We start from the raw sequence: 26,316 nt of genomic DNA, 5'->3' as shown, positions 1-26,316 counted from the left end.
ACTTGTCTGAAAGATTACTGAATTAGAGTTCTTTTATACAAGGCCTCCGATCAGAGGAGAGACACCTGCAAGGATCGGCTTTGGACTTCTGTCGGTTTTTTTATCAGTTTGAAATGCTTTTGAGATGATTCAGAATTAACTGACAGGAGCATTCAATTTGCAGTTGACCTCCTTCTGACCTTTATTTATTCTGCTTCAAGCGAGTTTTGCATTCCTATAGACTTGTATGGAAATGAAAAACCCACTTGACACAAACCTAAGCCCATCAACTCAGGCCCTAAATCTGTAAGTCGTTAGGGCTATTTACTCTACTGTTAAAGTGTCATTAAAACCAGACAATGAAAAACTCTCTTTACATTCTATATAAGAGAGTGTGCATTCTCACAAAGCCACTATAGCATTTGTTTTGTGTAGAGTGAAATATACCTGGTTGATCCTAATTTCAGCTGTCCCTCCCATATTCTCTGTGCTAGGGATCGACCGATTATCGGCAAAGCCGATATATTGAGGGCCAATATGCACTTTCCCCGATATATCGAAATCGGCCCCTGAGATTACCAATATTGCCGATATTTCGGGAAATTGCTTGTACCGGAGTGATGTCTGCAGCTAGAGGCATCACCCCGGTACCGGCGTATATGAGAAGCCGCTCAACTGTCATTACAAGGAGCGGGAGGGGGCGTCCCCCCCCCCCTCCCGTGGCTCACCCAAGTCTCCCGTCCCACCGGGAGACCCGGCATCCTACCTGCACGGCCGCCAAAAAGAAGACCCGATCAAAGCCGCATTCGGCTCTGATCGGGTCTCCGTGTAAAAACCCGGAAGTGATGTCATGACATCACTTCCGGGTACTCTGCACCAAATTAAAAAAAAATTACAATATTCAAAACAGCCAAACTTGGTGTTTTGAATGCTTTTCAATGCAGAGGAGGGGTTTGGGGTCTTTTAGACCCCCAGATCCCTCCACAAGAGTACCTGTCAAAAAATAAGAAATACAATTTTTTTTTAACCACTTAAGCCCCGGAAGATTTTACCCCCTTCCTGACCAGGCCCTATTTTGCGATTCGGCACTGTGTGACTTTAACGGACAATTGCGCGGTTGTGCGACGCTGTACCTAAACAAATTTGACATCCTTTTTTTCCCTGCAAATGCCAAAGAACAGGGAAAGATCACGTGACCACACAACAGTACTGCAGAAATAAAGTATTTAGAGGATTAAAAAAAAAATACAGTGGCATGATATATATGATTTATGTGAATAAATTATGGCAATTACCACTTCTCTGTTTAGTATCTGTACACAACAGAAGCTTTTTTCTTTTTTTTTGTTCAACCCAGCGGGCCGATCGAAAAAAAACTAAGAGATCACATTACTAACACAAGAGATGTTAGTGCGGCGATTTCCTCCGCTGTGCCTTTCTGTTCTGTCCCACCGCCAAAACAAACTGATCATTGCTTGCAGCCATTGGCTGTCAGCGCTGATCAGATGCTGGTTTTCCAGCACGCCCATTTGACAGAAGCTAGTCATGAGATTTGCTTCTATGGAACAGACAGCTGCACACACGGGTTGATTTATGGCCAAGGCTTTACACTATTTCTAATCTCCTATTATTTTAACATGTAGCTGGTGTATGACTTTTACACATTAGAGCTGAGACACATGTTAATGCCGCTCTGTTTTCATTAATATGTCATTAAATATATTGTACATTACATGGAAGCAGTACATGGTATCAGCCTCTATAGCAACATCCAGATTCCAGAAGAGAGTCTTTGCTGGAATGCTCATGTACTAAGAAGGAACATCATAGGTGTGCACAGCCTATTGCATTAGGGTGTGCACCCCGAAGCTCAAACATACATGTATGTGTGTCTATACTAGAGCTGCACGATTAATCGTTAAAAAAATTGCGATCTTGATTCATTCCCCCTAATGATCCTAATCCAGCATTTCCACGATTCAGTGCAGAGCCATTGTTTGCTCAGAGCTGTCAAAAAAAAATAGTGGCAAATGTTTATCAAAATTGCTTAGCGCTGAGCGATAAAAAGAAACATTGTATCATTTGGTCCTTGTAGATCAAAGGGATGAATTTCCATCTGTAAATTAGGCCAGTTTAACCACTTAAAGACTAAGCCTTTTTCTGACACTTGTTGCTTACAAGTTAAAATTAGTATTTTTTGCTAGAAAATTAATTAGAACCCTCAAAATTATATATTATATATATATTTTTTAGCAGAGATCCTAGAGAATAAAATGGCAGATATTGCAATATTTTATGTCACACTGTATTTGTGCAGCGGCCTTTCAAACGCAATTTTTTTGGGAACAATTACACTTCAATGAATTTAAAAAAAAACTAAACAGTAAAATTAGCCCAATATTTTTTGTATATTGTGAAGGATGATACTAAGCCGAGAGTTGTGATTTTATTTCTAATTTTATCCAGAATCGTGCAGCTCTAGTATATATATATATATATATATATATATATATGTTATATATATATATATATATATATATATATATATATATATATATATATATATATATATATATATATATATATATACAGTGTGTATATATATATATATATAGCTATATATATAGCCCGGCACAGGGAAAGAGAAGTGTGTAAGCACTTCTCTTATGGCAAAGCAGGTAAGAGGGAGATCTTTTTCATCTCCCTGCTGCTAATGCACACTAGGTGATTAGGGTGTGCACAGACCCTGTGCGTGCACCTATAAGGAAGATACTGACTGGAGGAGAAAGCAGTGTGACAGAGAGACAAACTCATAAATCTCACATGGGCAGATTTGGCGATGGTGACAAATCACCAGTATCAGAGCCACAAAGAAACTTCTTGTCAATATCTGTGTAATTGCTCCTGCGCTAGTGGGGCTAGTGAGATGACCAGTCACTAAAGAGTGAGATTTAAATGCATTCTGGGCCAGCAAGGAATTAATTCCACAGATGTGAGTGGAAGGCTCTTCCAGCTTGGCTCTGCAGCTGGCGTTGTACATACGTAAATAATCTGTGAGGTTGAGGCATCATGATAGCACGGTTGTGGGTCGACAATGTAAGCATTCCATATATCCGTCTTGTTGTACAGTCGCTTTAGGCCCCTTTCACACATACGGACTGTTCATTTCATCAGTTCAGTCACGTCAAAAGGGATGAAGTATTCATTCGTTTTTCATCAGTTTTTAATCCATTTTAAATCAGTTTTTTATCTATTTTTTATCTATTTTTCATCCATTTTTCATCCGTTTTTCATCCGTTTTTCATCCGTTTTTCATCCGTTTTTCATCCGTTTTTCATTCGTTTTTTACATCCACTACCAATGCAAAAACGGATGAAAAACTGACCGTTTGTCCGTTTACATCTGTTTTTCGCCTGATCCGTTTTTTTAACGGAAGAAAAAAAGAGCTTTGATCAGTTTAAAAAAACAGATGATGATGGATACGGATGTAAACTGATGTAAATGGATGATCATCCATTTACATTTGTTTTTCCATAGAGATGCATTGATGTCCATTTTTCATTTGTCAACGGATGGATGAAAAACTGACAAACGGACAGCATGTGTGGAAGGGGCCTGCTGCTGAACTGCTGTGTTAATTATTGTATTCTATGGCCAGAAAATGAATATTGGACAGCTATTTGAAACTGCAATTTAAGAAAATATTTTAACAGAAGTGCTGTGAAAGTTTTGCTGTAGAGCTCTCTCCTAGCCAAGATTTTTGACAGTGTATTTTGCAACTGTGTCCCTATTTTGAACAAGTTAAGAGTACGCAGGGTGCTTCAGAAAGTCTGTAAAAAGGAAATAACACACGGCCTTGTTCTAGAAGCTGGTAACACGTCAATATGTTAAGTGTTATGAAAGGAGGTGGAATCCATTTGGTGCTGAATCTGAGCTCAGTGAGTGCCTGGCACCCTTTCAGAAAAGTGCTGACTTGGCTCATTGGCATTTTACGGTTTACTGCGCGCGTTTGTTTCCGGACAGTGAAAGGGCATCTGAGGCTGGATTACAGGTACCAGCTTGAATTTATTTACGTGCCCAGTGTTTTGTATCCCAGACTGCCCGAATCATGCTGTGTTTATTTCTGCAGGAAAGGACACATTTTATTTCAAGAAGTGGAATTTAGAAGGCAGTTTAATCAGGGCTTAAAGTTCACTGCATCCAAGTGTCTCCTGCTACTTCAGTTAGTTTATATCATCTTCCTAAATTCATTTATTTTATTTTTGCCTTTTTTTCATTAATTATTTAAAGTTATAAATTATATTAAAATAATACAAAACAATTGCATTCCTTAACCACTTAGGGACCGCCTGCCGCATTTATATTGCGGCAGGCAGCCCCTCCTGCGCAAACCGACGTAGGTATACGTCGGGCGCGCGCCTGCAGCTAGGGGGCGAGCGCGGACTGCGGCGGGCACTCTGATGCATGGGGCAGTCCGCTCCAATTGCCGCCTGACACCCGCGATTGTTCCCTGCTGAGAGAGAAGAACGGTCAGCTGTTGTAAACACAGCTGGCCATTCTTCTCTCTGGAATGATCACAGAGCTCCTGTGATCCTGCTATATAGGATCACAGGTCTCTGTGATCATTTCACAAGCCCCGCCCCCATACAGTTAGAATCACTCCTCAATCAAGGCTCGCATTTAACCCCTTGATCACCCACAGTGTTAACCCCTTCCCTGCCAGTGTCATTATTACAGTGACAGTGACAGCACTGATTACTGTAGTAATGTAACTTGTCCCCCCCAAAAGTGTCAAAAATGTCTGTCAGGGGTCCGATCTGTCCGCTGCAATGTCGCAGCCCCGCTAAAAATTGCAGATCGCCGCCATTACTAGTAAAAAAAAAAAAAAAAACAATGAAAATGACATAAATCTTTCCCGTAGTTTGTAGACACGATAACTTTTGCACAAACCAATCAAAATACGCTTACTGCAATTGTTTTTACCAAAAATATGTAGCAGAAAACAAATTGGCCTAAAATGTTAAAAAAATTTGATTTTTTAATTTTTTTTTCGGGAATGTTATATAGCAGAATGTGAAAAATATTGTTTTTTTTTTTTTCAAAATTGTCGCTCTTTTTTTGTTTATAGCACAAAAAAAAAAAAATCACACAGGTGATCAAATACCACCAAAAGAAAGCACTATTTGTGGGAAAGAAAGTCCATAAATTGTATTTAGGTACAGTGTCGCGCGACTGCACAATTGTTCGTTAAAGTAACGCAGTGCCGAATCACAAAAAATTGCCTGGTCATTAAGGGGGCAAATCCTTCCGGTCCAGAAGTGGGTAATACACAAAAATGCCCTTTTATCCAAATAGACTTAGTCCCCTGACAATTTGTACCGCATTCTGTGCAATAGCAACTCAAGTCAATCAAAGCAACTCAAGTCGCTCCAACTTGGAAAAAGGTTCCTGCACTACTTGGGGGTGACTTCCGAGTGACTTGCATTGGCTTCTGTTAAAGAGGTTGTTTGCAAGCCGCGGTAAAGTTGCGCTGTGCGGTGCGGCTTTGAAACAGTGCTAGTGTGAACAGAGGGTCAAGGTTCCTGTTTAAAAAAACAAACATGTAATATTTACCTGCTCTGTGCAGGGATTTTGCACAGAGCAGCCTGGATCCTCTTCTTCTCGGGTCTCCGCTGGCGCTCCTGGCCCTTCCCCCTGCCAAGTGCCCCCCAAAAAAGCAGCTTGCAATGCGGGCGCCCAGGCAGGCATGCTCCCAAGCCACTGCTCTGCAAGTCTATTCACACACAGAGCCGCAGCTTGGCCCCAGCCCCTCTCTTCTCATTGGCTCACTGACTGTAATTGACTGCGGAGGGAGCGAATGGCTCCCACTGCTGTCTCAGCCAATGAGGAGTGAGAGTCCCTAGAGAGCCAAGGCTCTTGTGCAAGTTGCTGGAAGGAGCTCAGGTAAGTATTAGGGGGTTGGAGGGGCTGCTGCACAAAGGTTTTTTACCTTTATGCATTGAATGCATGAAGGTAGAAAACTGTAAGCCTTTAGAACCACTTTACGCTATATATACAGTGAGTCTGCTTAATAAATACCTTAAAATTCTTTACAGATTAAAACTGCTATATTCGTTTATATTCTGTAGTATAAGATGTATAGGGCAAGGGTGGTTGCAATTGCAAATCCTCTCCAAGGAACCTAAGAGGGATAAGGGAGGAGAAAAGAAATGTAATGAAAAAAGGAGAGAATAAAAACAAGAAAAAGAGGGGGGGGGGATCTGAAAGGATGATAAAAAAAAGAAACATTTAATACATTTGTGTACCACTGTATTTGCTTCCATTCAGGGCCGGTGCTTCCACTAGGCAAACTAGGCAGCCGCCTAGGGCGCATTGCCACCTAGGGGCGCAGCCAGGAGTCGGCACTCTCTCTTCAACATGAATGATTATTGTGAGGTGGAGAGGAGAGGTGGTGGTGGTAGGGGAGGAAGAAGGGACAGAGAACGATGCCAGGTGTCTTGGGCAGTGGCGGAACTATCAGGCCCTGGCTTTCCACCACTGTTGGAGGGGCCCCAAGAGGCAAGAATGGAGCCCACCAGAGTGCTGCCTGCATGATGATCCTCTTCAGCTTAAGCTGAACGGCCTTAACCCCAGGCAGGAAGTGACTCTCTGCACTAAGCTGGTTTGGTATTAAGCAGGAGAGCGGAGGAGAGCTGAACCTGAGCCGGAGCTCGGCACTGGAGGGTGGAACCTTTACTGGGGCAGAAGCCACGAGGCACCGGAATGGTCTGAGGAGGTTGGTGATGAAGGACATGCGGAGCTCTCTGACTGCTCCACCAGGAGCCGGTTGTAGTTGTGGTGAGCACTGTGGTCCAGGAGAGGAGCGTCCTGGGAGAAGGAATCAGCAGGATCACAGTGAAGGAGGGCAGAGTGGGGGCCACTCTCTTCATACCGCCCAGTTAGTGTCCCCAGAACAGGGGATCGGTGTCCCTGGGTGTTACATGGAGCATCCCTGGTATGAAAGGGAATCAGGGTCACCAGGTGTGCCATGGGGAATCAGAGTCACCAGGTGTGACATGGAGGATAGGGATCACCGGATGTAACAGGAGTTTGGGGTCACCAGGTGTGCCATGAGGAATTGGGGTCCCCAAGTGTGACACGGAGGAACATCAGGGTCCCCAGGTGTGACATGGAGGAACATCAGGGTCCCCAACTGTGACATGGAAAACATCAGAGTCTGACATAGAGGAACATTGGGGTCACTGAGTATGACAGCATGACATGGAGGAACACGGGGTCCCTGGGTGTGACATGGAGGAACATCAGGGTCAGTGGGTATGACAGCATGACATTGAGGAATATTGGGGTCCAAGGGTGTGACATGGAAAAACATCAAAGTCCCTGGGTGTGACACGGAGGGACATTAGGGTCCCCGGGTGTGACATGGAGGAATATGGGGGTTACTGGGTATGAAAGCATAACATGGAGGAACCATCGGGGGTCACTGGGTATGACATAGAGGAGTTTTTAACCCCTTCCCTTTTTTTTTTTTTTTTGGGGGGGCGCGCAAGTAGCTGGTCTTGCCTAGGGCGTAAAATAGTCTAGCACTGGCCCTGCTTCCACTATGTCTACAAATTTGTACGAAGTCTGATATCTTGCAGTAAACGTACAGTGGACCCCTGTCTCCAATTTATTCTAACTTCCTAGAAGAGGGTTAACTCTACCCTAATAAATTATAGTTTGGTTTTTATTTTGCTTTGTTTTTTTTTTTTTTTGTTTTTTTGTTATAAAATGCCAATTTTTACCTATTTTTCCCCCTTTGTCATATCCCAGTGCTGCTGATCTCAAGCAAGCAAACACAGTAGAGTGTGCAGATGCAGACTAAGTGTAGTAGATGTTATAAAATTAAGTTGCTAATTGTCATTATTTTAATACATTTTGTAACATGTACTACACTTAGTTTGCACACTCTACTGTGTTTTCTTGCTATTTTAGAGAATCCTTCATTCTCTTATTGATGCTGCGCAACGTATACTGGATTTATGACACCATGGACTCTACATTCTACAAACTTGCCCAGAGGACTCGTTTTTCATTAACTGTCTGCCCCTAACTATTGAGTCCTTATCCTTCCCTACTACACTTTTACACCATATTACTCACAATTTACTGCTGATTTCTTTTGCAACCTCTTTACAACCACTTCCTGTCTACATTTACATACACTAAAAAAAGATGGCTGCATGAAGATTCTCAGAAGGGTTTTCTGACATGGTCTATATTGCCTGCATATTGTGTGTTCAAACAACCACTTTTATGCTGGCAATACACTAGCCGAAAATCGTTCGAAAATCTGTCATTTGGTCTGATTGTTTATTTTTCGTCCAGTTAATGGGCACAAATACAAAATCATTTATAACTTTTCAGAGCCGAAAAATCTAAGGAACAGTTTGGAAAATTCTGCCGAACTAACGATAAATTGAAAGGTTAATGTGTTTCTCGGCCGAACTGTTTGCACTAGGCATATATAAGAAATTGAAAGAAAAACGTCCATTGAACGATTTATCATTCGAAATTCGGTCATTACATGATGGCACAATCGTCTGCTCTCACGGCCGATTTTTCGTTTTTTGAAAATGAGTTTGAATGATTTTTTCGGCTAGTGTATGGCCAGCCTAAGTCTTCCCCAGTGGGTGACAATGGGGGTACACATTTGAGGAACAATGACAAAGCATGGTCTCCCTAAAAGTGTAAGTGCCTGAATAGAACAGGGTCACCTGGTATTATTTTAATAAAAATAAAAAATAAAACCATTTTAAAAATATTTAAAATTACTTTTAAATTTACTTTAACATGTTATGGAGATTTAAGTGATTGGGTGATATACTTTCAGGTACACTCCATGTAATTGAATTGGAAACTGCCATTTTTTTTTACCATTTTGCCATTTATAGAATTAAAAACAACCATCTTAAAATTGATGCCTGGTATTTGATTAACTGAAAATATCAATGAATATGTGAGGCACATACAACTATTACACCATAATTGATTCAATGAAATTGGAGATATTTGTTAGAACAGCAGGAAGTTACATTGTATAATAATAGAAAACATTATAACATATAGTGAACTTAGTGTTGAGTTGTTCACTTTAAGGTCAACACAGAGGACAAGGGGGCACTCTTTACGTCTAGAGGAAAACAGATTTCGTCTCCAAATACGGAAAGGTTTCTTCACTGTAAGAGCTGTGAAAATGTGGAATAAACTCCCTCCAGAGGTGGTTCTGGCAAGCTCATTAGATTGCTTTAAAAAAGGCCTGGATTCTTTCCTAGGTGTACATAATATAAATGGGTACTAAAAATTTTTTTAGGTAAAGTTGATCCAGGGAATATCCGATCGCGTCTTGGGGGATCAGGAAGGAATTTTTTTCCCCTGCTGTAGCAAATTACATCATGCTTTGCTGGGGGTTTTTTGCCTTCCTCTGGATCAACTGCGGGCATAGGATTGTGTATATGGGATTGTATGGTTGTTGTTTTTTTAATACTGTTTTTTTTTTTTTTTTTTTATTCGTTGAACCAGATGGACTTGTGTCTTTTTTCAACCTGACTAACTATGTAACTTTTTTTTTTTTTGTTTTAAATGGTTGGCTGCTGGGTCACATCATCTAGTGCTTACTTGCATTATCAATTATAAGAGTATCTAGCCAATCCTATACTTAATCAATTTAATATTTTCTTCTGGATATCTATAGTATATCTATATATTTTTTTAACTCCGTTTATTGCATATATTATTCATATACAAATTGTCAACTGTACATAAAGGGTGTGGGTGTGTGAACCTGTGCAAGCGAAACATGACCCTCATGCAGGTGTGTGCTTAAGTACGCTTGTGTAAATGAGGCCTTATGTCACAGTGTAACAAAAAAACAGTAACAGTCAAAAAAAAAACTACAAACAGGCCTCTGTCTCTTCAGCCTCCTTAGGGCCCATTGGCACTGGAATGCTGTGCAGGAAAGCCATGTTCCCGCGCAGCTTCCTGCACTGCATCCTGATCACAATGCCTTTGCGATCTGCTGCGGGGGTCAGTTCAAGTCAATGACACCCTAAACGCAGGTTGCAAATGCATTGCTTTTGCCCATACCGGATCGCATGGTACAAAAGTACAATGCATTGTGGTTGTAGCACTTTTTAAAAAGTAGTGCATGCACTACTTGTGGTGCGGTGTGATTCCAGCCCATTCAAAATGAATAGCAAAAGAGGGGTTTTTTTTGGGACTTTGAGCTAGGCATGTGCGGCATAGAAAAAAGTAGTCAGTGTTAAGAAACAAGAAATGTATTCTCTTGGATAATGAATGCATATCATTTTGCAATATATATATATATACATCATTTTGTCTCCTTATTCATAGCATATTGCAAACCAATATACATAGGAACTAACAGTCACATAATGGTACATAGCATGAGAAGTGAAAAGCAGCTATCCTAGATGACATGAACCCCTTCAATAGCAGGGTATAGTAGTAAAATATGAATGAATAAGGCATAATAAACCATCTGATAAAAAGATCATGGTGCATCAGATGAACCCTTACACGTTTCATGGAATCGCTCCACTTCTTCAGAAGCAGATGCGCCAAATATCTGTGAAAAGACACATAAACCAATAAGGTCTCGTGTTTGTATATCAGACAGTAAAAAAAAAAGAAATATGTAGCTGAGAGGGGAAAAAAATAACTCTCCCTTTAGAATACTCACATTGGGGCTGAATGTGAAGGAAGTGAGCCTGCAACAGAAAGGCCGCTGTCAAGGTCTTATCTTGCCCTCCTGTCCATCTTGGACATGTGCACAGACTGCTGCCTCCTATAAACTCTAATTGCATCATCACTTGCCTGCTGCCTGGGTATCGCACAGTGATGATGATGATGCACATCTGACTATATCTATCACCTGATGGATTCACTTGCCTTTCCGAGGCTGAGCGGGCCTTTAGGAGGAGGGTGGGCTGGTGCCATTCCTCCTCGTGGCAGGGTTGCGGAGAATAAGGTCATGGAGTAATACATTGTGGATGCACTTGCCTGGGGGCATGTTCACAAGTCCACTTCTCCAGCGGATGCCAGTTTTTTCTTTGTAAAGAAAAAGGGGGGTGAGTTGGGATCTTGATTATAGGGGCCTCAATCGCATCACAGTCAAGAATGCATACCCGATTCCGTTGATTACAGAATTGTTTGACCGCCTCAAGGGAGCATCGGTCTTTACCAAGCTTGACCTAAGGGCCCCGTATAAACCTTGTAAGGATCAAGGAGGGCGATGAGTGGAAGACCACATTTAATACCAGAACCGGACACTTTGAATCTCTAGTGATGCCCTTTGGCTTCTGCAATGCGCCCGCTGTCTTCCAGGAGTTCATGAATGATGTCTTTGGTGATATGTTGCAGCAATGCGTGGTAGTCTATTTGGACGACATCTTGATTTACTCGGACTTCTTTGAATCACACTACCTGGATGTCAGACGGGTGCTGCAAAGGTTACGTGAGAATGGGCTTTTCTGTAAGCTTGAGAAATGTGAATTCCGCCTGTCTCAGGTTGCTTTCTTGGGCTACATCATTTCTGCTGAAGGGTTCTTCATGGATCCTCAGAAGGTTTCGGCTGTTCTACAATGGCCTCGCCTCAATGGTCTCCGTTCCATTCAGCGTTTCCTTGGGTTTGCCAACTACTATCGGAAATTTATCAGGAACTTTTCCTCTTTGGCCAAACCTATCTCAGATCTGACCAAGAAGGGCAGCTACTGCCATCCATGCATTTGAGGCCCTTAAGACTGCTTGGCTTCAGCTCCCATTCTGTTTTATCCCAATCCTGGTTTGCCCTTTGTCCTAGCGGTGGATGCATCTGAGACGGGAGTAGGCGCCCTCCTGTCTCAGTGTCAGACACCTGATGGACCCTTATTTCCTTGTGGGTTCTACTTCAAGAAGCTGTCTCCAGCTAAATGCAATTATGAGATTGGAGACAGAAAGCTCTTGGACATTATCCTGGCTCTCAAAGAGTGGAGACACTTGCTCGAAGGTTCTGTGGTTCCAGTTCTCATTCTCACCGATCATAAGAATCTGACGTATCCCTCTGACGCCAAGAGGCTCCCATCCCGTCAGGCCAGATAGGCCTTTTTCCTGTCTCGTTTTAACTATGTGGTCTCCTATTTGCCCGGCTCCAAGAATGTTAAGGCTGATGCCTTGTCTTGCCAGTATTCTGAGTTGTCCAGGGAGGAGTCCGTGCGACACCGGTCACGCCTTCAGATCATATCCTGGCTGCCATCCGCACCAACATCACCTTTCCTCTTGGGAAACAGATCTTGGCTGCCCAACCTAATGCTCCCACTGAGAGACCTGCTGGCAAATGTTTTGTACCTGAGGGGTTGCGCATTAGACTGTTGCATGCGTACCACAATTCCAAGACTGCTGGTCATCCTGGTAAGAACCAGATGTCCTTAGCTATTTCCTGTCAGTTCTGGTGGCCATCTCTCCGCACTGATGTTGCTGCATATGTGGTTGCTTGTTCGGACTGTGCCCAGAACAAATCTCCTCGGCACCTTCCCTTGGGCCTACTGCATTCCATTCTCAATGGGGAGCATCCCTGGTCTCACCTGGCCATGGATTTTATTGTGGATCTTCCTGTGTCTCGAGGTTACACGGTTATCCCATTGGTTGTCGACCGGTTCTCCAAAATGAGCCACTGTGTTTCGATTAAGCGGCTGCCTACCGCTCAAGAGCTTGCCTTGGTGTTTGCCAGGAAGATCTTCTGTTTACACAGGTTGCCTAAAGAGATTGTCTCGGACCATGGGAGCCAGTTTGTCTCCCATTTTGGGTATTCGACTCTCCTTCTCCTCGGCCTGGTATATCTCTGACCATCAGGACTATTGGGTTGATCTGCTACCCTGGGCGGTGTTGCCAGAAACTCTGCCATCAACTCATCTTCTGAAATGTCTCCATTCATGGCCAATTATGGATTCCAACCCGCTGTGTTGCCCGAGTCATTCTCGGTACAGAACATCCCGGCTGTGGAGGATCATCTTCGTGCCCTCTGTTACTCTTAGGTGCAGATTCAAGAGTCATTATGGGTCTCTGCACAGTGTCAGAGGCTCCAGGCAGACTGAGACATTTATCTGCTCCTTCCTACCAGGTCGAGGAGAGGGTGTGGTTTTCGACCCGTAATTTCAACCTCAGAGTGCCCACTCCAAAACTGGCACCCCTTTTTTGGGCCTTTTCGCATCCTCCATAAGGGGAACCCAGAGGCCTATGCCCTTGGTCTTCCTTCTGGCATGCGTATCTCCAATGTCTTTCATGTGTCACTTTTGAAGCCACTGGTTTGCAATCGCTATTCTTCTTTACTTCCTCGCCCTCATCCCATTCCTGTGGGCAATCATGAGGAGTATGAGGTTAGCAGCATCTTGGATGCTTGTCTGTTACCGAGGTCAGGTTCAATACCTGGTGCACTGGAAGGGTTATGGTCCTGAGGAGCGCTCCTGGGTTCCCTTCACTGATGTTCATGCTTCCACCCTTCTCCGCACTTTCCATGCTCGCTTTCCTCAGAAACCATTTTTTGCTCTGCGGAGGAGGGGCCATTGAGGGGAGGGTACTATCAAGGTACTTATCTTGCCCTCCTGTTGGCAACAATCTTAAGCATGTGCAGGCTGCTGCCTCTTATAAACTCTGATTGCATCATCACTTGCCTGCTGCCTGGGTGTCGCACAGTGATGATGCTGCCCACCTGACTATATATATCACCTGATGGTTTGCAGTCCTGGCCCTTGTGTTTGTGCTCCAAGGTGCATCTCTGCTAGCAGTCTTTTGTTCCCCTGTTCCTCCTGTATGACCAGGCTTGGCTGACGACTCTCCTGGCTCTTGACCCCGCATCGGCAGCCAACCTCGCATCCGCAGACGACCCGCTTCTGGACTCGACCCCGGCTTGGATGACTACCCGCTTCTGGACTTGACCCCGGCTTGTTCCTGCTCTCACTTCCTCACTCTTGCTGTGAGTTTATTGTTGTTTGCTCCAATAAACTGCTTTATTTTACCTTCATCCCCGTGTAGTCTGGTTTCCTGGTACCCTGACAGCCGCTCAAGAAGTATGTCCCAGGAGCTGTGGTATAGGGGCCCAAGGAACATACAGGGAACATGCAAGTATTCCCCATAAGAAAATAATGTCCAGGGGTGGTGTAAGGGGGCTCGGCTCCAATTCTGTAATTTAAAAAAGGGGGGTTGTATAAAAATGTGACATTGAATGTGTAACATTGTCATAAGTATAGGTGAATGGAACCCATATCCAGATTGTAACAAAAAGATACTTATGACAATGTTACACATTCAATGTCATGTTTTTATACAACGCCCCTTTTTTAATTACAAAATTGGAGCCCCCTTGTCCCTGTATGTTCCTTGGGCCCCTATACCACAGCTCCCGGGACAGACTTCTTGAGCAGCCTTCCCATTGCAGGCTCACTTTCTTCACATTTAGCCCCAATGTGAGTATTCTAAAGGGAGGGTTATTTTTCCCCCTCTCAGCAAAATTTTTTTTTTCTTACTGTCTGGTATACAACACAAAACCATATTGGTTTTTATGTCTCTTCACAGATATTTGATGCATCTTCCCCTGAAGAAGTCGAGCGATTCCACAAAATGTGTAGGGGTCATTTGATGCACCATGATCTTTTTAACAGACGGTTTATTATGCCTTATTTATTCAAATTTTACTTCAATACCCTGCTGTTGAAGGGTTTCATGTCATCTAGGATAGCTGTATATTGGTTTGCAATATGCTATGAATTAGGAGACAAACCTATGTATGTACATTGTAACATGATATTCATCATCCAAGAGAATACATTTTTTGTTTCTTAACATTGACTACTTTTTCTATGCCGTACATGCCTCACTCAAGGTCCCAAAAAACCCCCTTCTTTTGCTATATATTTAGGGATGGAGACCTATGCTCGCATGCATCTCCCAAAAACTCTTTGTATTCAAAATTAATAGGGCTGAAATTGCACTGCACAGAACTGCATGTGAAGTGCACAGGAACTGTATAGCATTCCTGTACAATTCACATACAGTTCCTAGTGTAAATGTAGTGTGAATAGTGTGGTACCATGCGATCTGGTTTGGGGTGTCGTTGGGAATACACTGAGACCCGCAACAGATTGCACACCTAGTGTGTTTTGAATGTGGTGCTGAAAACAGGCACACGTATATTTTTGATGACTTGTGAAACCAGCAATGGAATAGTAACTCAAGCAGTTAGATTTGAAAGAATAATTTATGGGTAACTTCTAGGTAGAATCTAAAGTTTACTTTATTCCTTCCTCCTGGCACTTTATGTTTAAACTGTCTAGAGTGCAGGAAATGGCATTTACAGAGAAGCTGTTTTACTAGTCTGTGTATATTAAGCACTGCAGCAGTTTCAAGTTGATCTATTAGCATACGGTATGTTGTTACTGTATTGTTTGCTTTACAATGTAGTTATTTGTGAACTGTGTGGCACTCTGTAAACCTTCTGGCTTTGTGGAGAGAATTGTCAGTCCAATGTTCTTATTCAGTGCTTATGTAGGATTCTGAAGTTGTCAAGCTTAAAGTGGAGCGCCACCCAAAAGGGGAAGCTCTGCTTGTTTGCTTCCTCCCCCCCCCTCCAGGGCCACGTTTGGCACCTTTGGGGGGAGCAGGTACCTGTTTTTGACAGGTACTTGTCCTCACTTCCAGGAGACCTCGCCGTAGTGAGATTCCTCAGAAGTTCGGCCCCCTCACTTTTTTTACCTGGTTGACACTAAGCACTTCAAACACAGCTTCTGGTAGAGAACATCGCTCCCTCCTGGTTTTTTCGCATTTCCTAGCCAGTACTGCAGAGCATGTACCGGTCCTTACCAACTCAGCAGTCCCATCACCTCGCTTCCAGTGACAATGTTCCATATGTTACTATTGGTTACAGGAAACACACTTCCCCATAACTCCATGATTGTTCTCCTTCCCTTCTATATCTCTCTTTGTGACTCCAGCCTGGGTCCCCCTTGGTACTCTGTGCCCCAGGGTCGATCCCAGTATGTGAGGAATTGGCTGTTAGTGAAGAGGTAGCAAGCAATCCCTTATTAAAGCGGAGTTCCAGCCTGTAAAAAAAATACAAACACAAATACTGTAGCTGCTGACTTTTGATATAAGGTCTTCTGGGACCTGTGTGTCTCCCTGAAGGCAGTGGGGGAGGGAGGAGGAGGGGCCAGAAATTTTGTATATCGCTGCAATCGCGGTGCGTAGCTCTTACAGGGAAGTGGAATGGTTACCTGGTTTTGACAAGTATCTACTCCCACCTCCCCCACCAAAGGTGCCAAATGTGACAGCAGGGGGGGGGGAGCAAACAAGCGGAGCTTCCCTTTTTGGGTGGAGCTCCGCTTTAGGTCCATGATTTGGTAAATATCCTCACAAGACAATAAGTCCATGACTGGCAGCTATAAGTCTATAAATATCCACTGGTTCCAGGTTCCAGTCCCCACTGGGAACACCGACTGGGCTCCAACGCCCCACCCCCCTCCCCAAGAGGGTGATCCAGTCTGACAGACTAAGAGCTACAGCTACATTGTTGCATTGGCAGTGATTCTTTAACAACCTCCCTAGGGCCATTATTGATGCCTATTTATAGGGTATGTCCTGCAGTGGCGGAGCTAGACTTTTAAAACAGGGGTGGCAAAGGGGTGGCAAGGTATTATTTTGGGGGGTTGCACTTATATTTATCTACGTTTATTAATTCGTGCTAATAATTTTTTATATATTAATTTTTATCAATTGTTGAGTATATATTATCACACTTGTATTTGTCTGGACTATCAAATTCAGCATATTGGTACCGTTTACCAATACTTCCATTTTCATTAACATTGCAGCACACGTCACCTTACAGGGACGCATATGCACATGTCACTTTGATTTACTGTCCACATTTTTTATATATCACATTTTATATACCATATTTATTATTCTTTACCATATATTGATAGCATTTATAGAATTGACACTCCATTATTCATCTAAATTAGTAAACAGACAGCACCACACCCTACCCCCTCTCTCCAATTAACTTTTTAATGCCCTTATCTGCTGGCCCAGTGGTACCTGAGACTGGGGGGTCTTTTCATTGAAATTGGGGGGGGGGGGGAGGGCTTATGGTGGAGGTGCTCAGAACCATGAGCTGGGAAGTGTGAGGTGACGCATGTTCCTATTACTTTTCCTTCCCATGCCCATCATCTCCCATAACCAAAAGAAGGGTCCCCCCTAAACGTAAGCTTCAACTTTCAGGCCCTGAAATAGCCCAACACTGGAATAGAATTGTTTAGAAAATACATGACCTCCTGAAGCCTGTATCCCTCACAGAACACTGAAAAGCACTCCAACTTAAGCATCTACAATATACAATGAACCAAGATAAACTTGCTCTCTTAGGTGACTCCTAGTCCTAGAGTTGACTTAAGATGAGCTTTCCTTCTCACTTGTCTTTAACTGCTTGATTCCAGTAATGTGGCTGCATTAAAGTGCTCCTGTATCTCCAAAGGACAGACTTTCTCAACCATTTCAACTTACTAATCTATTAGAAGAGTTCATGCATGATGCAGAGACCACCCCTAGAGAGACTTACCTAAGGTGGTAACGGTTACAGGTAGAAGAAGTGAAGAAGAAGAACACATGACAGCCTGACAGTCACATCCATCCCACCATGTGACATGCCGGCCCGCAGCTAGTTCTCACACACACAGGCGAACCAATCACGTCGTGAGTAGCGGCACAGCGAACCAATCAGATGTGCAGGCACGCGTGATTGGTTAGCTGTGCAGCAGCTCACGGTACCGCCCGCTGCTGCTGCTCACCGCGCTCAGACAAGAGAATCACAGTCAGTCATTCGGCTCATCTCCTCCTCATCTCGAGAACTAGCTGCAGGGGCGCCCGCCGCCCACTCGTTCTGTATATTTTCAACGAGCGTGAGCGGGGTGGCAACAGGGGTGGCAAGGACTTTGTCTGGGGTGGCAATTGCCACCCCAGCTAGCCCTCTGGCTCCGCCACTGATGTCCTGCAGGGGACAGCAACTTTGTGAAAAAGAGTGGGAAAAACCTAGCCAGACACCACCAGCTCAGCAGGTAAACTTGAGGACATAGTGCAACATTTAGATACAAGCTATACCTGTGCTGTACATGTATGTAAACTATCAGGTGCTAAAGAGGTGTGACCTCATGTTAACATTACAAATTCTAGATGAACCCTCTGCACACTGTTATACACCCTTTCTAGCAAACTATGCAATGAAAAACAGGGATTTTTAGTTCACACATATTGCAATACATGTTTAACCATTTGACTTCTGAAAGGATTACCTGCTTCTTGACCAGGCCATGTTTTGCGCTGTGACACTGCATTACTTTAACTGATCACAATAAGCTGGAGAACACAGCGTGGCCAGTTCTCTAGCTGTGCTGGGAACTCAGCCTGCTTTCCTCCAATGATCAGACTTGTCCTGACATGCCCCCCCCCCGCACAGCCATTCACTGGGAAGCTCAGTGCACTGTTGCTTTTCCTCCCCCAGCTCTTATACAGCTGAGAACAGAGAGAACAGGGGGAATGTGATCACTGTTTTGCCTATCATTTCGATTTTTAACTGAATGGGGTTATTTTACAAGGTGATTGTTTGCAATCACTTTAAAGGGTACTTGTACCAAGAGAAACATTGGACTGCCTTGCTCAGCCAAGAGGTTACATGTTAATAGAGCCTCCAACTGACCCTAGAGTTCTGGCCACACACAAACTGCCCTCAGCTAATTGGCCAGTTTTTATGTGTCCATAGCACAGAGTGTCACTGAGTTCAGAGGTGGCCTTTACCTGCCTCAGAACCCAGCACGCTATCTGCAGATATGCACCCGTGTGAATGGAGTCTTGTAGAACTTTTCTGCTTGCCTGCCTGGCTGCAAGGAAAGGCCTCAGCCTGGATCTGGAAAAACAAACCTCCAACAATTTGGCACATCACTATGCATACCATTGAACTTGTTCAAAGCTGCAGTTCTTTTGTATACTGAAATAGGAAACCCGTGCAAACAAATATTTAAATCCTTTTGTCGAAAAAAAATCACTCCAGTTTCTTTGTGGTTTGTGTAAATACAACAGTGGCCATCTTTACGCAGGTACACAATGGGTTAAAGTGGTATTCAATGAATAGTGGTGAGGGTTGTCCTCCTCAAATGCTCCTAAAAGCCTGCTTTGGTGACTTCGAATACTAGGAATTTCATTTCTTTGTTAGGTATTGGACAACTTTATGTTTCAATATTTTTTATTAATATAAAAAAGACATGTATAACAGTGAACATCAACAATTGCATACTTGCATAGTTAGAAGATATAGTTACACAAATCTAATATTTATCATCAAAATTCTCCAGTTAAGAACTCAAATGTAAAGGTTAACGTTCATCGTGAACAATCAATATTCAAGCTAGAGCAACAAAGCAATGAACTAACTAAGAACATATAAGGTAGGAAATAAAGGGGTACAGGGTGGGGTTTTAGGGGGTGGGAGGGGAAGTAGGGTCCAGGAGTGATCAAGGACTTGTGTTAGAAGGGTATTTCAGGAGATGTAGTAGGTGTTGGAGTTATATTATATCATTTGCAGGATTAGAGGTTAGCAAGTGGGGATCGGCCCTCTTACCTAGAGTTCTAAATCTTTTAAGCATGTTTGGGACCATAAGGACCATTGTGATCGAAAGGATCGGAGGGAATCATGGTTCCATGCAATCGACCTTTTTATAGATGCAATGTAAATTCACCCTGTGGATAACTTCTGAGATCTCATAGTGGACAACTTTAGACGATTTCTTTCATTTCATAGACATTTCCACTTTCAGCAAAAAGAGAGAATTGGCCCCACAAAACCAGCTGTTCTGTAGTCAGGACGCTTACACCCAAAAAGTTTTCTTTTTATATTTTTGCCCTTGATGCCAATGGCCTTATAGCAGATGTCAGAATTTGTGATATGTACAGGCAAGTGGGAGAGGACCCTACCACTATTATTGGGTGCTTTAGTTTGTATTTCTGAGGCTTAACAATGCAGATAATGCTGACATTTGTCTTCTCTTACTGACAAGAAGCTATCCTATACTTTTTTAAGTATATCTAAAATCAAACTTTTATATTTTTTATTGTGGACAGCGTAGGGTTCAAGTTATTTTGATTCAATAATTTCATTGTATTTTGGAGTCACAAGCCTGAAATATGTATGCAAATAAGAAAAATGTCAGAAGGGGTAATCTGCATGCTTGCTGCTTGCTGTGAGTCTGTGACTCAAAGGACTGAATCAAGGCTGGCGTCAAAGTAGCCAAGCAACTAGCATTTTCAGATGGAGAGGTCAATAATGACAGCATGCATGATTCTCAAATGATTGGTTTTCATTAAAGGAATGGTAACATTCCTACTTGCATAAGGCCTCATGCACACAGAACCTTTTTTCTTCCCCTGGATGCCTTTACTCCAGAGGAGGAAAAAGCAGCTTAAAAAATAAGTCTAAAGCTGCATTTTGCAAACCTGTTTAGGCGTGTTTAGACGCATGTATTCCATTTATTCCATTTACAGTAATCCCCCGCTCCATCGCGGTTCAGTTTTTGCGGTCCCGGTAATTCACGTTTTTTTTTTGTAATGTTATTTTACTATATAAATCATTAAAAATGAAATATTTTTGTGTTTTCCATAGCTCTTGCTATGTCTCTTAGTATCTTTTATGTGTTTAAATGAGTTTCTATTGTTTTAAAAGTGTGTTTAAAGACCTTAAAATGCTTCTACACGTACAGTGACAGTAAAATAAACATGCCTACAATGCATTTTAATAGGGTTTTTCTATTTCGCGGAATTTCACTTTTCGCGGCTGGGTCCGGAACGTAACCCCCGCAATGGAGGGGGGTTTACTGTATTCATTTATTTCATTGGCCAGAATATTAATTTATTCTGGCCATCGGAATGTATTAACTCTCAAGAGCTAAACGCCCCTAGCGCTTAGGCATGTTTAGACATGTTTCCTATCATCTAGAGTTTTTCTGTCAAGACTCTTCTCTCCTGAACGCGCAAGTGATGGAACTTTGTCTGCCTCCAAAAGCTCTTGCTTTAAACAAATGTAAACGCCTATGTGTGCATGGACACAAGGGCTAATATAGAGAGGCAGAAAAAAAAAGTCAAACATCTCTTAAAGCTGTGTTTTTAACACCCTGTGGGCATGAGGCCTAAGACTAGTGTTGATCATGCCGTTTCATGGCGTATTTGTTGGTCTGTTTACTCTATAGTAGAGTAAATCTTCACATTCCTGTGTCATCAGTTTCAGTTTGTGTTGAGACATGAGGCATGCATGACACTGCGCAGGTTACAGCATGACCTCCGTCTGTAGGACACTTCTTGTGAAGAAAAACGACATATCCCACAATCGCTGAGTTTCTCAGTCTATTGCTGGTGCAGGTGAGAGCTACACAGTAATATTATCTGACACATACACAAGAAGGCAGAGCATTGACAGACACACAGATACTGTACATCATTAATGCAGTTAGGAGATGATGTGTTTCATCACATTAGCACTCCCACATTAGTGATGCAACACGGAGGAAATGGCAAGGCATGCATTGGATTCTGTATGAGCTGGAACTAGAAGTTGCCTTGTCCCATTGGAGCATAGGAACCAGCTAGCTGAAGCAACAGATGACCGTGAGGGAATCCATTAGCCATGACACTACAAACTGCAGCCATACCATGTGAGTCCATCATTACAAGGTAGAGCAAGCAAACAGCACAATAAATATAACTCTACTAAAACCTTAATAAAACAACAAAAACATTTGAAAGTGTACAATGCCTTCAAAGGAAATAGGTCACAAAGTTTTTGGGTATGCGATTCCTTAAGGAGTTTATAGTTCAGTTTTAGCCATAATCCCTAAATATCTTTGAAGAAAGAGGTTTGGTGCCTCAAGTCAAGGTTTGTGGGACTTTAAAGGGGCTAATATACACAAAAGTATTCTAAGTATAAATATAATATTTATTTCAAAATAACATAAAAGAAATTATCATACATTTCTGGTTTAGCAGAACATATGTTACATGTGATGTATGGGCTAAGAACCCATAGGTGAGAGTGAAGGAGAATAGTATGAAAAAAGTGACATGGTGGAAATGTGACATTAGTCTCTCTCTTGTGGTCCAAACGTCTATGGTTGGCGTTGGATCTTTGTTTGAGAGAGTATTTGGATTCCTACGCGTTTCGGCGGGGAGCCTTTGTCAAGGAAAAATGTCAACCATCTCTGCAAGATATGTGAAATGGTAGTAAGGGTATTTAGTTTTTTGACCATCCTGAGACATTTGTTTCATGGTAGGTCATGTGATACATACTTAGATAAAGAATTGCCTGGGCCTGCTTGTGGTCCTCCGGTCCTCATATGAATCAACAGGATAAAGCTACTGGGATGTATAAGGTGGCGGTATTAGTATACGTTTGTATGTTTATAGTACATGTGCCAGTGGTATTGGTTATGTACTTACTGGTTAAGTATATTCTCTAGACCAGTTGAGGGAAGAAGGTATTGGATCAACCCGTATTAGGTCAGGTCTGTATATGGAAGGGAGTATTTGGTTAAATATTTAAGAACAATATTTACTTTTATATGTTCCATATTGTTTTAGTACTTACTTTGTGACATAGAATTATATAAGCAATATTGGTTCCAGCATTTGTCCACTAGGTGGCGTGTTGTCCCGACTGGTCTTGTAATGCTATACAGTTCCAGTGGTCTCCACTGTGGGGTGCTGGTCCAACTGTTCCTGTTCTAAATATAGTGAACAGGAAAAGTCTTGTCAAAAGTGTATTCCAGTATAAAGATACCATCAGTGCATCTTTTGCACTATGGTATACTTACAGTTTTGTCCTTTGGTTAAGGGGGAAGAAGGGTGGAAGGTCCGAGTAGCGTGGTCCGAGCGTCCTCACCGTCCCTCAGCTCGAGGGAAGTGACGCCCTGTTTGAGATTCCCGGCCTTTTATATCGTTCGCGCATGCGCAATAGGCGCATGCTTGTGTAACAGAAGATCCTTGCCGGATGACGCGTCGCGGGTGCGCGCGCATCCTGTCTTCAATCTGAACGGTACATTTCATGCGGCCGCCGACACAGGAGGCGGAGTTTGGGTCCCAATTCAGGGTCCTATTGGCAGAGGATGATAGAAGGTCTGCTTAACTCCTTGTTCCCCGGTCTTGATCACCGGGGTTACCTGTGCCGGATGAGGTTTATTTGGGGGAGAGAACAAGCAGGCTTTTAAATTTTCAGGCGATGTATAGCAATTAGTGAATTGATTTATTCTAAATAACGTGCCATTTGGAAGCCAATTTTAGGCTTTTTTGAAAACATCCAAACGGGGGAACGCCATTTAGGTTATATATAATAAAAATAAGTATAGATAAAAATAAAAAAATAGGTTATTTATTTTATTTATTTTGAGCAGCAATTAGTATAGAGCTGTTCATGTGTGATATGGATGAAACATGAAGTTCTTGATTTTGGTCAGGGAATGTTCGATCCCAGCAGGGTGTTTTTAGATGTAATATCGGAAAGTTCCGAAAGGGGATAGTGTTTTTCAAGGTAGGTTGTCCTCCATGTGTGGAGGGGGGTTTTTTTGAAAAATAAATATCTGACGTTAGGTCTTTTGTTACTGTGCCTTAATCTGTTTTCCCAGATACAAAGCCCTCCAAAAAGGGGCGGTAGCTGACATTTTCATTCAGGCCCGGTGGGTGGGCTGCATTTAGTTTCTTTATCCAGCGAAGTTCCATCTGGAGGAGCACTTTATTCCAATCCCCCCCTCTGGGGGGGATATGAATCCTGTCCAGTATGGAGAATTGGACTTTGGGCATATGGTTTTTGTGATGATTGGCCACATGACGGCCTAATGGTAAATAAAAGTTGCTTATGGACATACTTTGTAAGTGCTGGTTAACTCTTATGCCGAACTCTTGTCGCGTTTTCCCTACGTAGAAGCTGCCACATTCGCACTCCATAAGGTAGACCACCCCTTTGGTCTTGCAGTTTGCAAAATGTTTTGGGGTGAACTGGTCTCCGTTTGGTAGTGTCTTATATGTGGATTTTTTGATAACTGAACATTGTGCGCATGATCCGCATGGGAAAGTGCCTTTAGTCTGGCAAGGATCCTTTTTGGTTTTAAACTCGCTGTGAACCAGTGTTTCTTGTAGTGAGGTTGTTTTCCGGTAGGTAACAAGTGGTTTTTCTGTTACCAATTCTTTTATATTGGGGTCTTCGGTCAATATAGACCAATTTTTTTGTAGTATTTTTTTTAATTGTTTATGTTCATTGGAAAATCGTAAAATCAACCTTGTTGGTTGTTCCGTTTTGGCCTTAGGGGCATGTTTCTTGAAGAGGATGTCCTGTCTGTTTTTTTCCTGGACTTTGTTAAATGCCTTTCTGAGGCACGTTTTAGTATATCCTCGTTCCTGTAGTCTCAAATTTAAGTCATATGCTTCCTTTTTGTAGTCCATTTCTTTTGTGCAGTTCCTTTTTAGTCTCAGGAACTGACTATAGGGGATTGATTTTTTTAGAGATTCCGGATGAAAACTGGTGGCATGTAATATTGTGTTTCCTGCCGTTTCTTTTCTATAAAGTGTTGACATCACGTTCCCTTGGTTGTCCTTATAAATGTATGTGTCTAAAAATGGAATTTTGGTTTTATGAAAAGACATGGTAAAGAACATGTTATGGTTGTTTTTGTTCATTTTTTCAAGGCATTTTTTCAAGAGATCTTCAGGTCCATTCCAGATTACTAGGATGTCATCCAGGTATCTTTGCCACAAGAGGATGTTTTCTGTGTATTCTGAGTTTTCTTCTGCTGTCAAAAATTCGTTTTCCCAGTCACCGAGGTATATGTTGGCGTAGGCAGGTGCACAACTTGTGCCCATGGCAACTCCGCAGACCTGAAGGTAATAGTTTCCACCGAAAGAGAATGTGTTGTGGTTCAATATAAACTTTAGCATGTTCAAGATAAATTGGTTAAACTTCCTGTCGCGGTTGCTCTGTTGGTTAAGAGTTTTTTCTACGGTTTTTAAGCCGTGTGAGTGAGGAATATTATTATATAAAGCCTCTACATCTATGGTAACCAGTAATGCGTCTTTTGGAACTGTGAGGCCTTCCAGGATCTGTAGCAGGTGTACCGTATCCTTTGTGTATGATGTCAGTTGGGTCACATGCGGTCTTAAGTAGTTGTCTATGACTTGACTTGCCTTCTCCGTAATATTCCCGTTCCCCGAGATTATGGGTCTGCCGGGTGGGTCTGTTGGATTCTTATGGATTTTTGGCAGTGAGTAGAAGGTTGGGGTTCTCGGATGTTTTGTTCTAATGAATTCCCAGAGGGGTTGAGATATAGCCTTGTCATTATACGCGCTGTCTACTAGTTGGTAAAATTCCTCCTTGTAGTTCCCTATCATGAGAGGTGAGATGGCTTTATAGCATTTTTTGTTTTCCAATATTTGCATACACATATATTCATAGTGGTCGTTGTCCATCACGACGACGTTTCCTCCCTTGTCTGAGGGTTTGATAGTGATATTTTCAATCTCTTTTAATTCTTGTAATGCTCTCTTTTGTGCGCGATTTAAGTTGGTTGTTCGGGTGTTTTTTTGTATTTTTTCGACGTCTTTTGACATTTGCCTGACAAATAGCGCGATGGTAGGGTTTGTACTTAGTGGTGGGAATTTGTGTGACTTTTTCCGGAAAATGTCAGTTGTTGCGGCTTCCTCTATTTCATCCTCACTATCTGTGGGTTCATCATTTTCTTCAGAGTCACTCAGGCCTCCTTCTTCCAGTAATAAGTTTAGGTCTCGGATGGCTCGAAATTCCGCGGCCGTCAGTGGTGTGGGTTGTTCCTGAGTTATTGGTTTTTTCTGGTGCAAGAATTTCAATAGTAGATTCCGTGCGAATAAGTTAATATCCTTTATAGCCTCAAAAGTATCCATAGTTTTATTGGGGCAAAAAGACAGTCCTAGTGATAGTACCTCTTTCTGTTCCGGTGTTAGGTTGTAGGAGGAGAGGTTGATCACGTTCAGTCCCTCGGTTCCTCTGGTTGTTGCTCCTGTTGTACCTGTGTTAATGGTGGTTTGGTTTTGGTCACAGGTTAGGTCACAAAGTTTTATATACCTCTCTTAGCCCGTGATCCTCAGACTCATAAGTTACCTGCTTGTTATACAATAGTGAAAAAAAGCCTATTTATTTTCTAAATGTTGTCACTGCCTCTAAACCTCAAAAAATGTCAGCTTCTATATGTG

General features: G+C 42.6%; 1 protein-coding gene across 1 annotated transcript in view; it reads left to right on the top strand.

The window, feature by feature from the left end:
* Nucleotides 1-26,316, top strand: part of ANKRD29 (ankyrin repeat domain 29) — a 91,557-nt gene that overhangs the window by 36,392 nt on the left and 28,849 nt on the right. The gene's annotated exons all lie outside the window — the stretch shown is intronic.

Source organism: Pelophylax lessonae (genome assembly GCF_965119305.1).
Source record: "Pelophylax lessonae genome assembly, chromosome: 5".
Taxonomy (NCBI): Eukaryota; Metazoa; Chordata; class Amphibia; order Anura; family Ranidae; genus Pelophylax; species Pelophylax lessonae.
The sequence above is the reverse complement of the archived record's forward strand: the minus strand, read 5'-3'. Positions and strand labels throughout refer to the sequence as shown.